The sequence below is a fragment of the Lactuca virosa genome, chromosome 7, assembly GCF_052849685.1.
Source record: "Lactuca virosa cultivar CGN04683 chromosome 7, Lactuca_virosa_CGN04683_v6, whole genome shotgun sequence".
In the NCBI taxonomy this organism is placed as follows: Eukaryota; Viridiplantae; Streptophyta; class Magnoliopsida; order Asterales; family Asteraceae; genus Lactuca; species Lactuca virosa.
Window position 1 is genome coordinate 173,315,249 of NC_136432.1, and position 16,316 is coordinate 173,331,564.

At 33.9% G+C, this 16,316-nt stretch overlaps 1 long non-coding RNA gene across 1 annotated transcript in view; it reads right to left on the bottom strand.

Moving 5' to 3' along the window:
- Positions 1-13,614, bottom strand: part of LOC145126116 (uncharacterized) — a 38,342-nt gene extending 24,728 nt beyond the window's left edge. The window contains exon 1 of the long non-coding RNA XR_013716340.1: positions 13,468-13,614. This is a non-coding gene — a long non-coding RNA (uncharacterized LOC145126116). The remainder of the gene's footprint in view (positions 1-13,467) is intronic.
- Between the last annotated feature and the right edge of the window lie 2,702 nt (positions 13,615-16,316).

Genomic DNA, 16,316 nt, shown 5'->3' on the forward strand with positions numbered 1-16,316 from the left:
AGGAAAATCGAAAACGAAGCGTGTCGAACGCTGAACCGTGAACAGTAACGTCTGAATCATTCAGCGATATGTCGACTCATCTTGATTTCATGACGAAGTTAAACTGGGAACAGTATTTGCATCAATCATGCCTAATCCCAACAAGATTCTTCGAAAAAAATTTTCTTCTAATGGTTTGGTAAAGATATCAGCAAGCCGATCTGTTGTCTTTACAAAGTGAACCTCAATGTTTCCATCTTCAACGTGATCTTTGATAAAATGATAGTGAAGTGCTATATGTTTGGTCTTCGAATGTTGCACTGGATTATGGCAGATGCGTATGGCACTTTGTGAATCGCAATACAACGATATATTTTTCATGTTGATTTCATAATCACGCAGTTGACTTTGTATCCAAATGATTTGAGAGGTGCAAGCTACATCAGCAACATATTCTGCTTCGACTGTTGAAATCGAAACACAAGTTTGTTTCTTCGATTGCCAACTTACAAGCTTCCCATCAAAAAGTTGACATCCACCACTTGTGCTTTTTCGGTCATGTTGACAACCACCCAGGTCAGCATCGGAAAATGCTTGAATGAAGAAACCAGTCTTCGAAGGGTACCACAAACCCAATGAAACTGTCCCTTTGAGATAACGAAAGATTTTCTTGACAGTAGTTAGATGAGGTTTCCTAGGATTTGACTGATACCTAGCACAATTGCAAACAACAAACATAATATCAGGTCGACTCGCAGTTGAGCATAACAACGAACCAATCATGCTCCTGTACAATGTAAGATCGAAAGCAGGCTTGTCCAATGAAGGTCCAAGTCGTGTGCCAACTGCCATAGGTACTCGCAATTTTGAACTATTCGTCATTTTAAACTTTTCAAACAGATTTCGAGAATACTTCTCTTGATTGATAAATATTCCTTCTTTGCTTTAACGAATATTTAATCCCAGAAAATTGTTGATCTTCCCCATCATGCTCATCTCGAACTGACTCTTCATCATATTCTCAAACTCATTCGACAATGTAGGGTCAGTAGAGCCAAAAATAATGCCATCGACATAAATTTGAACAAGCATAAGATGATTCCCAACTTTTTTTCGAAATAGAGTGGGATCAATTGATCCTTGTTTAAATTTCGATTGCTTTAAAAAATTGGTAAGAGTTGCATATCAGGCTCGTGGTGCTTGTTTTAACCCATAAACAGCTTTATCGAGATATATAATAATGATCTGGAAATTTATCATTAATAAATTATGGTGGTTGCTCGACATACATCGACATACACATTCTCTTCCAGCACACTATTCAAAAAGCATACTTGACATCCAATTGATAGACATCGAAATCCTTGTGTGTTGCATAAGCTAAAAATATCCGAACAACCTCGAGTCTTGCGACAGGGGCGAAGGTTTCTTCATAATCAATACCTTCTTGTTGTGAATATCCTTTTACAACCAACCTCGCTTTATTTCTTACTATATTACCTTCTTTATAAGTTTAATTTTTGAAAATCCATTTTAATCCTATAACTGATGCATCTTGACGTTTCGGGACAAGCCTCCAAACCTTGTTTCTTTCGAATTCTGCCAATTCAGATTGCATGTAAACAATCCAATCTGGATCTTCCATAGCAACCTTCACTGACATTGGTTCATTTTTTTGAAATAAAAACATTGAACATACAAAATTCTTGATGCACATTTAGTACCTTATTCTTAGCACGAAGTTGAGCTTTTGTCAACACTCCAACTTGAGGATCACCAATAACTTGTTCTTTTGGATGGCTTCGTGTCTATTTGTCTATAGGTGGATGTGCAGGATCAAAATCCAATGGTGCATCTTCATATATTTCATCTGGTTCTTCACCTGCACTAGACACATTATCATTCACATCATGGAAAATATCAGTTTGATCATTCGATGTATGTGGTAAAAATCCAGTTTTCTCCCCCTCAACAACCGGATGTTCATTTAGATGCTCCCCCTCGACATCTTCATTTGTCTGACTATTCTCCCCCTCTAAAGTATGCTCCCCCTCAACATTAGGTATCGAATTCAAGTGCCCCCCCCCTCCGCTTGATCACCAGTGAACACTGGATGACTTTCGACACTTATTGGAGAAGTAGTCGTGGAATGTGAAGTACCATCATCCTGAGTTATAGCCGAATCATCAGTGTGCTTCGATACTTCAGGAATCTGTTTGTCATCCGCATGAAATTCTACATCTATTGCCCTGTCAGGAACATCGAAAATTAAATCATAATCAAAATCTAAAGAATTCGAAATTTGAGATTGATCAGTAGTTTCATTGATGATTGATTTTTGTTCATACTTCTTTTCAACTCGATTGACATAACAATCATCAAAAGTAAGATTAAAAGTTTCTTCAATCTTCCTTGTTCGTCTATTCAGCACCCTATATGCAACAAAATTGTTAGAATATCCCTTCATCAACCTTAGACTGAAACTTCGAAAGGTTATCTTTAAGATTCATGATAAAACACCTGCAACCAAAAACATGGAAAAATCTGACATTTGGTTTCCTATTGTTAATGATTTCATATGGAGTGATGTTAAAGCGATGATGAATAAAATATCTATTTTGAGTGAAACAAGCTGTCGAAACTGCTTCAGCCCAAAGATACTGTGGAAGATTCGCATATGTAAGCATGGTCCTTGTTGCTTCGCAAAGAGACATGTTCCTCCTTTAGACAAGTCCATTTTGTTGAGGTGTGTAAGGAGATGAAAACTTATGTGTTATCCCACGATCAGCTAGAAATGAATCAAGAACATGGTTCTTGAATTCTAAGCCATTGTCACTTTTAATTTTTTTGGCTTTCTTTATTAGAATGAGTTCAATATGCTTGATGAAATCAATCATTACTTGTGTTGTCTTTGACTTCAATCGAAGAAAGTAAACCCAAGTAAACCTTGAAAAATCATCAACAATGACCAAGATGTACCTCTTCTTGTTGATAGTTTCAACAATCGAAGGTCCACAAAGGTCAATGTGAAGAAATTCCAAAGGTTCAATGATCTTCGAGTCGATGACTATTGGATGACCTTGTCGATGTTGTTTCCCTTGTTCACACGGTGCACATAAAGAATCATTATCAAATTTTAAAACCGGTAATCCACCAACAAGATCATTTACCACCAATTTTTTCAAATTTTTGAAATTCAAGTGAGATAGTCTGCGATGCCATAGCCATCTCAAATCAGATGATGTTTTTGAAAGTAAACAGACTGAGGGAACACCAACAATTGGTTTGATGTCAAGGGTAATCATATCGCCTTTTCTCTTCGATTTGAGTAGGACCTCTTTTATTTCTTTGTTAGAAATCACACTTCCTTCTTCATCGAATACAACTTGATTACCAGTGCCTACAACAAGTTGCGAAACACTTATCAAGTTGTGTTGAAGACCTTCGACATAGGCTACCCGATTCAATGTAAACTTCCCATTTGTGACTTTCCAATAACCTTTGAGTTGACACTTTTGATTGTTTCCAAACTTCACCACACCAACATTTTCCAAATTTCAAAAATCTCGCAAGTTTTCCTTCCTACCAGTCATGTGACGAGAACAACCACTATCGATGTACCAATGCTCATCATATTGCTCGTCACATAAAACCTTCAATCAATGAAAAAATTTAGGTCCCCAAGGCTTTTTGGGTCCTTGGTGATTAGTTTGAAATGCAATGTGATATGAAGAACCTAACACCCAATTACAAACTTTGGATTTCAAACTATCGATTAAGTCAACTTCGTTAGACAAGGGAATCAAAATGAAATCATTCGTTGGTTTAGGTTTGACAACGACTTTCCCTTTTGCATTCTTAGTTTGTTTCACATCAACTTTTGCTTTTGGAACAACTTTCCATTGTCGAACAGAAGGATACGACTCCTTTGATGAAGAACTGCCATTCGAAGACTCATTCAAGTAGCTTTCATAAGCATGCCTGATTTCCTCTTGAGAAAACTTCCCTGATTGATAAGATTTTCCTTTGCCTTCAAGCCAGTGATTAATATTCTTCGCATCATATTTTCCTTTGGTAAACGAAGCTTTAACTGACTGATTCGAAAGAGGATTGGGGAAATTTGGTTGTTTGGGTTTAAAAGGTTCATTTTTCTTCCCATTGACTTCCATCTTTTCGAAACTTCGTTTTGGAAACTTTGGTTTTGCATATGAATGATAACGATTTTGAAAAAGTTTATTATAGCCAACATTTGGTCGATTAAAAACTTGTTCATTTGAAAACCATTTTTGTCTTTGAAATTGACTAAAATTCCTATGTTCATATGATTGAAAACCACTTATTTGAAAATGATTTTGTGAAAACCTTTTGTTTTGATGATTAGGAGTAAAATTCCTTGATTAATGGTTTTTAACAAAACTATCATTTCTTGGTTTTTGAACATTCGGTTTTAGATTTGGACTCGAGACATTTGAACTTCCTTTTGGAAAATCTTTTTGTTTTAGAGAAGAGAACGTACCTTTGAAGTCATTGGAGACTTGTGAGTTGTGGTAGAAACAAAACATCTTCCAGTAACATTCTCCTCTTCCTCTTTTCCCTCTTCGTACTTCGCGTACATTGCTCCATGCGTTGGGTTTCACATCTCTTCATCATCCGATCCAGATGACCAGATTTGATATGTTCCATCCCCTTCGCCATTCCCTCTAGCAACCAAAGACATCCCCTTCATCTTTGCTTTGACTTCTTCCAGCTTTGCAGCATAATAAACCTCATCCTTCACTTTATCTTTCTTCTCTTCTCTCTTCCTCAACATGCAATCACTTGAAATATGGTTTTCACCATTACAATAATGGCAATCGACACCAGAGTCCCCTTTTAGCTTCTTCTCTGGCTTCGCAACCTCAGACTTGTTATCTTTTACCTCCACCTTCGTCTCCTTTCTCATGCCCTTCACATTTGATGAGTTTCCTTTATAATCACTTTTTCCTTTGAACTTTGAATTGAATGTCTTCTTGAAGAATTTCTTCACTTTATTGTTTGAGTAAAAAGCCACCGCTTCGTCATCAGAATTAACAATCAGACCTTCATCTTCAGATCCATCATTCTTAGCTGCTTCGACCTCAGCTTCTCTAGTTGTCACCTTTGACGTCAAGGCTAGAGGACCACCCAAACTCATTTTTGTTTCTTCAGCAATTTCATTGATCTCGCTTTCATGAGCCTTCAAAACATTGTAGAGATCAGTAAGAGAGTAATTATCAAAAATTTGTTGAGTATTAATCATAAGACTGATATTTCGCCCTTCTTTGCGAAGAGGACCCATCAGAAAAGTCAAGTTGAACTCCATTGTTTTGCGAATGATTCCATACCGACTGCATTTGAAGATTAATTCATTCAGACGATCATAGTAGAGTTCAATATTTTCACCTTCTTTTTGTCTGAATTCTCCTAACTCAAGCAGACATTTCTTAACAGGGCTATTCTTCGTCTTCTCGCTCCCTTGATACTTGTCTTTCAAATTATTCCAAATTTCTTTAGAAGTCTTGCAACCACGCACATAGTTGTGAAGCATCGGTGGAAGAGCACCACAGAGTTCACGCAAGCATCTCTTCTCATTTTTCATCCATTTCTCATTTTGTTGACCAACATTTGTATTAGAACTTGCAGTTCCAACCTCTTGTAACAGAATTACAGGATGAATTCCATCGATAATGCATTTCATGATATTTTCATCGATTACATTAAGATAGTCTTCCATCCTATCAACCCATTGATCATAGTATTCAGGAATCAACATAGGGATTTTGGTTGAAGAACCAAGAAGATGAGAATAAGAAGTCATCGTGTTCATATTGAAGTTCGCCATTATTGTACGGACACAAAAGTTGAAAAGCTTAAAAAAAGGAATCTAAGAACTGAAACTTTCAGGAATCAAACACTAAACACTCGATTAATCAAACTAACAACAAAATTGAATCTAAGCAATTAAACTGAAATGATTTTCTGGATCAAAAGTGTGGAATATTTTTGAATCTGAAACAACGACTCAAAACTTTTGAAACGAGCAAAAAAATCAGAGATCTATTGCTAGATCTTGCTTTGATACCAAATGTAGTTCGTGTGAATCGTATAATTAAAAGGAAATCAGAGTATGAATCAAACAAGAACACAAAATCGTAAATATAATCTGTTTGGCTCAATATTACTTCTGAAAGATACAGAGAATATTTTAGAGTAAGAATAGCGAAGGCTCAAAAGTTACTCTAACTCTAGTACCTATCCCTATTTATAGGAATGACAGAAGTAGACAAAAAATTACACAAGGGCTAATACAGTTATGCTTCGACATACATATGTGCCCTAATGCAATACATACAATACATACTTTGACACTAATATATAACTAAGGACCACTTCGACACCTCACAACTAAATTCGACCTCAACAGTATGGCATAGACCCTTTATAGGATGCATGTACCCTATTAATAGTTAATCGTTTTTCCGCATAGTACATGTTTTAGTTTTCTATAAAACCCATAAAAACATGATTAAGGGAAGGACCTTTGCCAGAATTGAAGTTGGAAAGAAGGGGAAGAGTGAAGGATTCTCAAAATCCGATAAGAAGAGTAAATTCTCATAGTCTAAAGATCAGAAGTCTAAGGGTAACGAGGAGAAGTGGTGTGACAAGTGCAGAAGGAAACACTGTGGGGTGGATTGAAGGAGTGACCTATTGCAAGTGTGGGAAGACTAGTCACTATGCTAATGAATGCACGGCCAAGAAAGAAGTGTGATTTAAGTGTGGTGAAGAAGGACATTTCAAGCAAGACTGCCCAAAAAAGGAAGGAGCTGCAAAGCCAAACGTGCAACCAAAACCAAAGGCACAGGCATTACAGATGACCCTGGAGGTAGCAAAAGATAAAGTAGATTAAGAGAAGGAATTTATTTATCCAGAGTTCAAGATACGAAGTGGTTGTCCCATATAAATAGTGTTGTATTATGGCATGGAGTATGGTGAACTTGAATAATATTGTAATCGTTTTCACGAAGTTATACAATCCCTAATTACGTTATACTATTCAATGTGCACTGTGATTCTCTTGTATGGTGACTTTGGGGATTGCAAGGCAATTCCTAGGACGAGTATAAGTTGGTGTGAAAGGTAGTAGAGGCCTATACTACCAGAAGCACAAGAATCGCACTTGGATCAGGGAGAGTCACAAGGTTAATAAGGCACTAGTAGTTGAGTTCATTTTTCCAATCTTCGTCGTTACCATCATTTCGGTGATGAGTAAGAAAATGAATATTATTTCGACCTTAGTGGTCATAGGGAATCGAGTCCGATTAAAATAAATTTGTGAATTGAGAACAATGTAGTGTCCGACTTTAGTTAAGAGGTTGAAGAAAAAGGTAATCGATAGGAGTATTGAAGCTATCGATAAGGCTAAGCAGCTAGTAGCTAGAAAGAACACACACCATAATATGGTTGTACCATATTAGAAAATACATGAAGGTATCTTCCATGCTAGAGTTTTACTCATAGAGACCTGAGTCTAGCCATTGCATCATGTGATGGAAGGCCATCAGAGCGTGACCATTCGATCTGTCATGGTATCCAAATTAAAGAACATATCATGGGTTGAGTTTGTTTCGTATGGTGGATACATCTCTGATGAAGGTCAAGTTTATAACTCAAAAGTTAGGACTGAAGGTTTAATAGAGAATGAAGAACGGATACAAGGTTGAGCACCGCCAGCAGCTAAGAAGTGCAAGAATTGTTACTGGTTTGAAAAGACATAGGATTTACGGTTATTATCTAGGATGGAAAGATGATGTACGAAATCATTATACAAGTCCTGTTTTGTTGATGATTCTGGGACGTAATCATCATAAGGGGGAGATAATTATAACATTCGCAGATTCGGGCCAGACAATTAAAACGATAAAAACAACATTTTTATAGAAGATTATTTAGAATAAATAGTCCAAGTAAAAGTTATACAATATGTGACTAGGATTCCATACATATAAAGATCTTTGAAATCCGACTTCGTATGAAGAAGTTATGCTTCTTCGAAGTTTCACAATTAAACCGGCACGGATCTGCGTATTATAAAATGTGAATTTTTGATATATTGCTTATTAGCCTAAGTAATCTAAATGAAAGTCACAGTAGATGTAAAAACAAGAGTGTGCATATAGAGATCGTCCAAATCTGACTTCGCGAGAGGAAATTATGATTTTTCGAAGTTTCAACAGCAGTGCGGACACAAAAATCAAAATTCAAATCGGTTGATTGTTATTCGAAACAATCTAAACGAGAATTGTAGATCTCGTAAAGATGAACCAGTCAATATAAAGATAGTCGAGAACGGAGTTCATATGAAGGAGTTATGAATTTCTCACAGACTTTAACAATATAAATCGGTGTAAATATAAATTTATAACAGAATGAGAATTAGCTATTGGAATCTAAATGAAATTTGTAGTACTCGGAAATACTACGCGTAGATATAAAGAACGTCAAAAATGGAGCTCGTATGCGAAAGTTATGATTTTTCAATGATTTAGAAAATACCTGGTAAACTGATGATCTGGCGGCCTAAGAGCACGCCACGTGGCAAATTCGTGAATGCTCTTAATCGACTCAGAGCCAGCTCATCAGGACATGGCAAGCTTATAGCCACGACGTGACGCGTCACGGAGACAACTCTTACACCGACTCGATACGTGACACGAGGAGAATGCAACGCGTGACTATATGGATTGATCCAAACCTCACAACGTGACACATTCAGTGTCACGACGTGACAAGCTTCAAACTTCACCCTATAAATAGCCTTGAGTTTTCTTTATTTTTCCGCACATCTTCTTTGCGGTTTTCTCTCAAACTTTCCTACAACCTCAATGCACGACTTTAGGAGTTTCTAAGTATTAGTAGCGAAGCTCTGGAGCATCAGAGTGCTAGATCAAATAGAATTTTCACCTTAACCAGGTGAGTGCGTAGTTACTTTCGAGATTATTATCCTAATAAAAGTATTTATTACGTAGAGGATTTAGTAAATACTGAATGTGTTATATGTATTTCTATGCTATTCGTATATCATAAATTATAATATGGCATCATCAAGAACTATACTAGAAATCAAGTACTTTTATAGTCTCGTTTATGTTATAAACTGAGACTTGGAAAGGATGCGTAGTTCAAAATAAGTTGAATATTAAATAAGTATCATTATGGGGTAAAGTGTGAGATCAACACAGAGTGTAGTATTCCTCCTCTTTCTAGATAGCCATAAATGGTGTGTCTGTATCGGACAACTGGAGGGCATGTTCTGGTTATCTCACAGAGTAAGATAACAACACTTGATCATTCTAGACGGTCTTTTCAATTACGTTTCTAATGTGAGCTCATAACCTACAGACGTCGATGAAATGGGATACCATATTCACCAAATACTCTGATGGTTCGAGTGCCTTTACGACTTATACCAACCAATGAATCCCTTAGCTGTATAGTCTAACAGTTGCTCAAACGATTTATCAGGTTAGGTGATTCTCTAGAGAATCATTGAACCAGGATTTGTGAGAATCGTTTGGACTGAGTATGTCCAGGTAGAGTATCTTATAAATATTTATGTGGCGGTTTATATATCTATATTGATTAGAGATGTATATATTACAAGAATATTAATATGATTTGTTATCATAAAAAATATTATGGGCTTGGAAACCCTATGTATCTCACCAGATTTTTTCAAACCAGACCCACTCAATTTATATGTATAACAGGTAGCGAAACTAAGGCTGCTGGAAAATAATTAGGATGCCAAGTGAAATAAAAGATAAACTTGTAATAGTTTTCAGGACCTTTCTTTTTACGTTGTAACCTATGTCGGATAATAATTATCACAGCCTCGATATTTTAAATATTATCAAACAACGTTTGATATCCCAAAATATTTTATTAAACTGAGATTTTCCGCATCTAAGGCGTCCATATATAAGAATTTTTGTTAAAAAAGTCATATATATATATATATATATATATATATATATATATGACTTTTTTAACAAAAATTCTTATATATGGACGCCTTAGATGTGTATAATTTTTTTTTTTTTGAAAAAATCTAATATATATATATATATATATATATATATATATATATATATATATATATATATATATATATATATATATATATATATATATATATATATATATATATACTCTTAAACTTACCATATTAGTGAAAAGGCCATCATATTCAATCGGGGACGGGTGTACCTAGTAAAAACTCAAAAATATAAACAACGACAAAATTTTTAGACTTAATTGCAAACAAAAAAATTACTTACTTGAACGTGATGTCAAAATATAAAGGTTTTTCTGAAAATTTGGTAAATAATAAAACTAGTTGATAAACTATAAGATTGTATTTTTAGTAATTGATAAATTATATATTTTAAAAATAAAAATAAAAATTACAATAAACTCGTTAAATTGCTAATGTAGTTAGATTTTAAAAAAACTAATTTATAATCTATTTTTTTGATTTGTTGAATATATTGACTTATAAAAGATTGAAAGATAAAGTAATTGTGACGTATCAAACATAACCTCAGTTAATCATATTTTATAAATTTGTATAAATGGTTGATATAATGTTTTTAGTTTATCAAAGTTAAATATAAATTAACATCATTTGGATAAATAAACAAGAGATTTCACCGAAAAAAATAAAGAACATCTACAATGACAGGTTTTTAGTAGAATTTTTCATGAAAAAACTCAAATGAAAGTAACTTATTGTATTTATGATAATAAGAGAGTTTTTTCAAATTAGTATTCTAGATGTTTTTATATGTCTAATATAGGGATGAACTTTAGAACCGGACCGGTTTGGAACCGGAACTGATTTTCCTATAGTATAAGAACTAGGAACCGGACCGCCAGTTCTAAAGCCGGTTCCGGTTCCTGTCCCGATTTTTCGGTTATTTTTCAAACTAGAACCGGTTGAAATATTATAGATGATATGTTATCTTCCGGAGCTTGTAAATGATTCAATATTTAACCAAATTATGACTTTTTACATTCTAAATTGAAGTACAAACACTAACTTACATGATGAAAGAAGAATCAAATAATTTCGCCTTCATATGAGTGAGTTATGCGCATTTTAAAAGTTGGACAGATTTCAAAAAAAAAAATGTTGAAACGGAAAATACGCAACATTGATATGTTGTCTTCTGGGGTCTATAATTGATTCAATATCTAACAAAAATATGTGTTTTTATAGTCTGAAATGAACTACAAACACCAAATTACATGCTGGAAAAAATATTAAGTAATTCCGACGTCATATGAATGAGTTATGCTCATTTAAAAAAATGTTTCAGATTCAAAAAAACAAAAAAAAAATGTTGAAATAGAAAAAACTCAGCATCGATATTCTTTCTTTCGGGGGGGTGTGTCTAATTCAATATTTAACCAAAACATATGTTTGTACAGTAAAAAATGAATTACAAACTCCAAATTACATGTTGGAAAAAAAATCAAATAATTCCGACTTCATATGAATGAGTTATGCGCATTTTAAAAAATGAGAAAAATATCAAACCGGTTCCTGTTTTTAGAACCGGAACCGGTTTTCATAAAAATGGAGAACCGGTAACCGGACCTTGTTACCAATTCCGGTTCCGGTTCCGGTTCCTGTCCGGTTCCAGTTCCGACGGTTCTAATGTTCATCCCTAGTCTAATAGTTACAGATGATAGATAAAGAAATATAAGATTCTGAATGTTAATCGAAAAAACTCATAAGATAACTTCTTAATTTACAAGCAATTTGAGAAAAGTTTGTATTTTTTTTTCATGATTTTTCCAATTTTCAAGAGTTTTTTTGGTCTGAAAAAACTATTATTGGGTATTCTTCAGACAACTTGTATTAATTTTTTTATTTAGTTTTTATTTTAAAAACTATAATGATAAATTGTTTTCTAAAATATAATTCGACTAAAATTCTAGGAAACTAAGAAAAAAAAATAACCCTTTAAATTGAGTTCAGTCTAACTTCAAATTGTCTTATTTAATTCTAAAAGTATGTCATAAAATTAAAAATTATAATTTAAGAATACAGTTTAAATTAGGATGAGCAAAAACCGTACCGCAACTAAAATTAACCACAAAAACCGCAACCGCAATAAAAACCGATGGTGATGTTTTCAGTTTTTCAAAAACCGCAAATTTGCGGTGCGGTGGGTTACTAGTTTTCAAAAACTGCAAAAAAACCGCACCGCACCGTATATATTATATACAATTTTTTTATATTAATTATTAATATATTAAATATTAAAAATAAGACAAGTTTCATGGATGAAAGAATGATAAAATTCTAAATGACAAAAGTATTGGTTTTTTGTTATGTTTAACTTTGAAAAATGATGACATTTCACAATTTTAAGATATTTATTGTTAATTACTAGTGATTTCACGTGTTTAAGATATTAATTGTTTGTGGTTTAAGTTAATTGTCTTATACCTTATTCTTTTTTTTTATTATTATTATAGATAATATGTTTGAACTTTTAAAACCGTTTAAACTATAAACTACGGTTAAAAACCACACAATATAAACACACCAAATCCATGCGGTTAATAACCGAAACACAAAAAAAAATAAACCGCACCGCAAAAATAACCGCACTAAGCGGTTTTGAAAATGTATTAACCGTATTTGCGGTTAGTGGTGAGGTTTTGACCAATAACCGCACCGAACCGCATCGCGTTCACTCCTACTTTAAATTAAACTAAATTAAAACTATATCTGTTACATATAATTTGTCAAAAATACTTTTTAGAACGACGCCAATGTTTCAATCAGAACTAGGACCTCAATAATTCAAATTGAGGAGGGACACAGGCTGGCATGCTGCTGGATTACATATAAGATTAAGACGTTTGGTAATTGGTATTGGTCAAAAAATAACACCTGTTGTGTGTAGTGTAGTAATACCACTTGCGAACAATTCATGCATTTTTTTGCATTATCAGCCGGCCGCGTATGGACCACTAGGACCATGGTTTTGGATATCAATGAGATTACGTATCAATTACGTTTCAATCTGCCACATCTCCAATTGTTGGTCCTCCGTGTTCATAATGGGTTATTGCGATTGTACGATCATTTATATGTACTTGATCGTTAAACTTTTTTATATTTATAGAAATAAATATGAAAAGTAGTATATTTTATAATTTTAGGACATCCATAATAATTAAATAGAATGCTACTATTCGTATATTCTTTTAAAATATATTGTATTGGGTTTTATAGAAAACAAATTTGTACAATGCAGAAAACAATTATGAATTAATATGATACATGCATCCTATAAAAGATCAATGTTATACACCTTGACGGTTACATACAATGAACAACTAAATTATCTTAACCTAGTGTAATTCGAAAATTGCAAAGTTAAGATTACATACCTTTTGATTTGTTATTGTAAACAAATCAAACCAATCCTTGTAGTTGTGAAGCTTGGAAAAACTACCACTAAAGAGATGATGCTTTTAATGGTTTGTACCTAAACCCAAACAACAAGAACACAAAAGCAGAGAAGATGGTATAGCAAAATTTCGGCTATGGAAGGAGTAAGGGAAGTGCACAAAAATATGAACTCAAGGTGTCATATTTATAGGTGTTAAGAAATCATTGGATAACCTTAATTTGAATATAATAATAATATCTCAAATTAGGTAGGTATCCAATGCATTAATTATCCTTCAAGGCTTCCAAGAAGCCGTAGATAGCTCTACAAAAACTGTCTCTGTGAGGGAGGTTCTAGAAATTTCTTCATTGCTCAACTTATGAACAATGTCACTTTTGGTCTCTGCATTTCTATTAAATTTAATTAATCCCAAAATTAATTCGAATTAATTTTTGATTAATTCTAAATTAATAACTACCATTTCTAATTAATATATTAATCATATAATATATTAATAATTCATTTATATTAATTTATTATTATCCTCATTCTCCAAATGCAATTATTCTCAGTTACTAGTTCTGATGGCAACCCAAAAAGGATTTTGCTTTCATTTCAAGAATATATCAATTTAGTTATTGGTTTAGACACCTACATCCATCAGTCTCCCACTTGCATAAGTCTGTAACTACAATTGTAGGTATAGACCTTGAAACAAACAGCAAAGTGTGTTTTCCAAAGCCACTGCCAAACTCAGATTCAAATCAGTTGTCGGCCCTAAGATAAGTGATCAACTATTCCTTCGTTCTCAAGATATCATATGGACACGAGACATGCATCAGAATCAATCTCATTGTCCAAGATTATGTTTCTTGATTTTCTAATTTGTAAAGACTTTATTGGACTTCAATTGAACTTATCAATTAGTCCTGGTTGGGCCCAACACTATATATAGTCAACATCAAATCATCGAGGGGCCAAAAGTATTGGTTTTCCTGTTATGGAAAAAGGAACAAATAAACTTCGACTATATAATTGTAACCTTTACTCACCAAACCATATATGATACTATGTTTTATAACATCAAGTTACTGATGCATTTACGGAACACCAATATTCAACCAATTCATAAATTACAACTTATATATCTCCGTTTGAAGAGTAGAAGATATTATCGTCTTAGAATTACTCGTGACAAGATCCATGAAGTAATCTCTAAGCGTGGGTTTATTTAATATTTAAAATCCCTATTTAACAAAAAAGTACTCATGAATATTGTAGCAATTCCAATTGCAATGTATTAACATCAATCGACATTCTACAATCAACTCATGACAGTCTTGATTCACTACTTACTTCCAAAAGTATGATCTACTATGGAGGTTTGAATAATTTAAATTACTCAGGAAGTATAAACATGCAAAAAGAAACACGAAAATAAATAATTAAATAAAGCAGTACGATACTCATAAATAATTCTCTATCATACATTCACCAAATCAATTACATTTATTTTGTTATACGTTTCAAATATCACCTAACTACTAAAACTAATATCGTCTCTTAAACCTATGCTCCTCGCATGCTGGTAATGTTTGACTATGCTCGGAGCTTCGTGAAAGGATCTGCAACATTATCCTCTGATGATACTCTGTTCACCAGAAGTTGTCATTCTTCTACCCGATGTCGAATATAATGGTAGTTTCTGTCAATATGCTTGGATTTGCCATGATCCTTTGGTTCTTTTCTCAAACCAACCACGCCTTCCTTATCACAAAAGATTTCCATTGGTTCCTGAATAGTTGGAACGAATCCAAGATCTCCAATAAAGTTCTTTAACTAAGCCGTTTCCTTCGATGCTTCACTTGCTACGATGTACTCTGACTTACAGGTGGAATCAACCACTGTGTCTTGCTTGGAACTTTTCTAAGTAACCGCTCCCCCATTAATAAGAACACCCAACCAGACTGCGAACAGAAGTGGTCTCGGTCTATTTGAAAGTTGACGTTACTGTAACCAATTGGCCTTAACGTATCACTTCCACCAAGAACTAGGAACATGTCTTTTTTTCTTCGTAAATATTTATGCATATTCTTCACCGCAATCCAATGGGATCTGCCAGGATTTCCTTGAAATTGACTAACCATGCTCAAAGCATAAGACACATCAGGGCGAGTACATGGCATTACATACATATTCGATCCTATAGCCGAAGCATATGGGACTCGAATCATGTAAGCTATATCTTCATCAGTATTGGGACTTTGAGTATTTACTCAACTTGATAGTACTATGAATAGGCAATTTTTTTTTTGAATTCTCCATACTGAAACGCTTCAGTATTTTATCTAAATATTTAGTCTGGCTAAGACCAATAAGACGATTCTATCTATCCCAATAAATCCTTATTCCCAGAATATAGGCTGCTTCCCCTAGATCCTTCATAGTGAAACACTTTCCAATGTAAGGCTTAATTTCTTGCAAAGTTGGAACGTTGTTTCCTATAAGAAGTATTTAATCAACATACAACACTAGGAAAGTTAATACACTCCCACTAGCTTTGACAAATACACATGACTCATCTTGGCTTCTAGAGAACCCAAATTTTTTGACTTTCTCATGAAAACAAAGATTCTAGCTGCGATACGCTTGTTTCAATCCATAAATGGATTTCTCAAGCTTACACACTCTATCAGGAAAATTGGCATGTACAAAACCCTCTAGCTGACTCATGTACACGTGCTTCGATAACTTCCCATTAAGGAAAGTGATTTTAACATCCATGTAACATCCCAAAAATACATGCCAAAAATTTCATTTTTAAATACGTTATTATAAAACCAACAG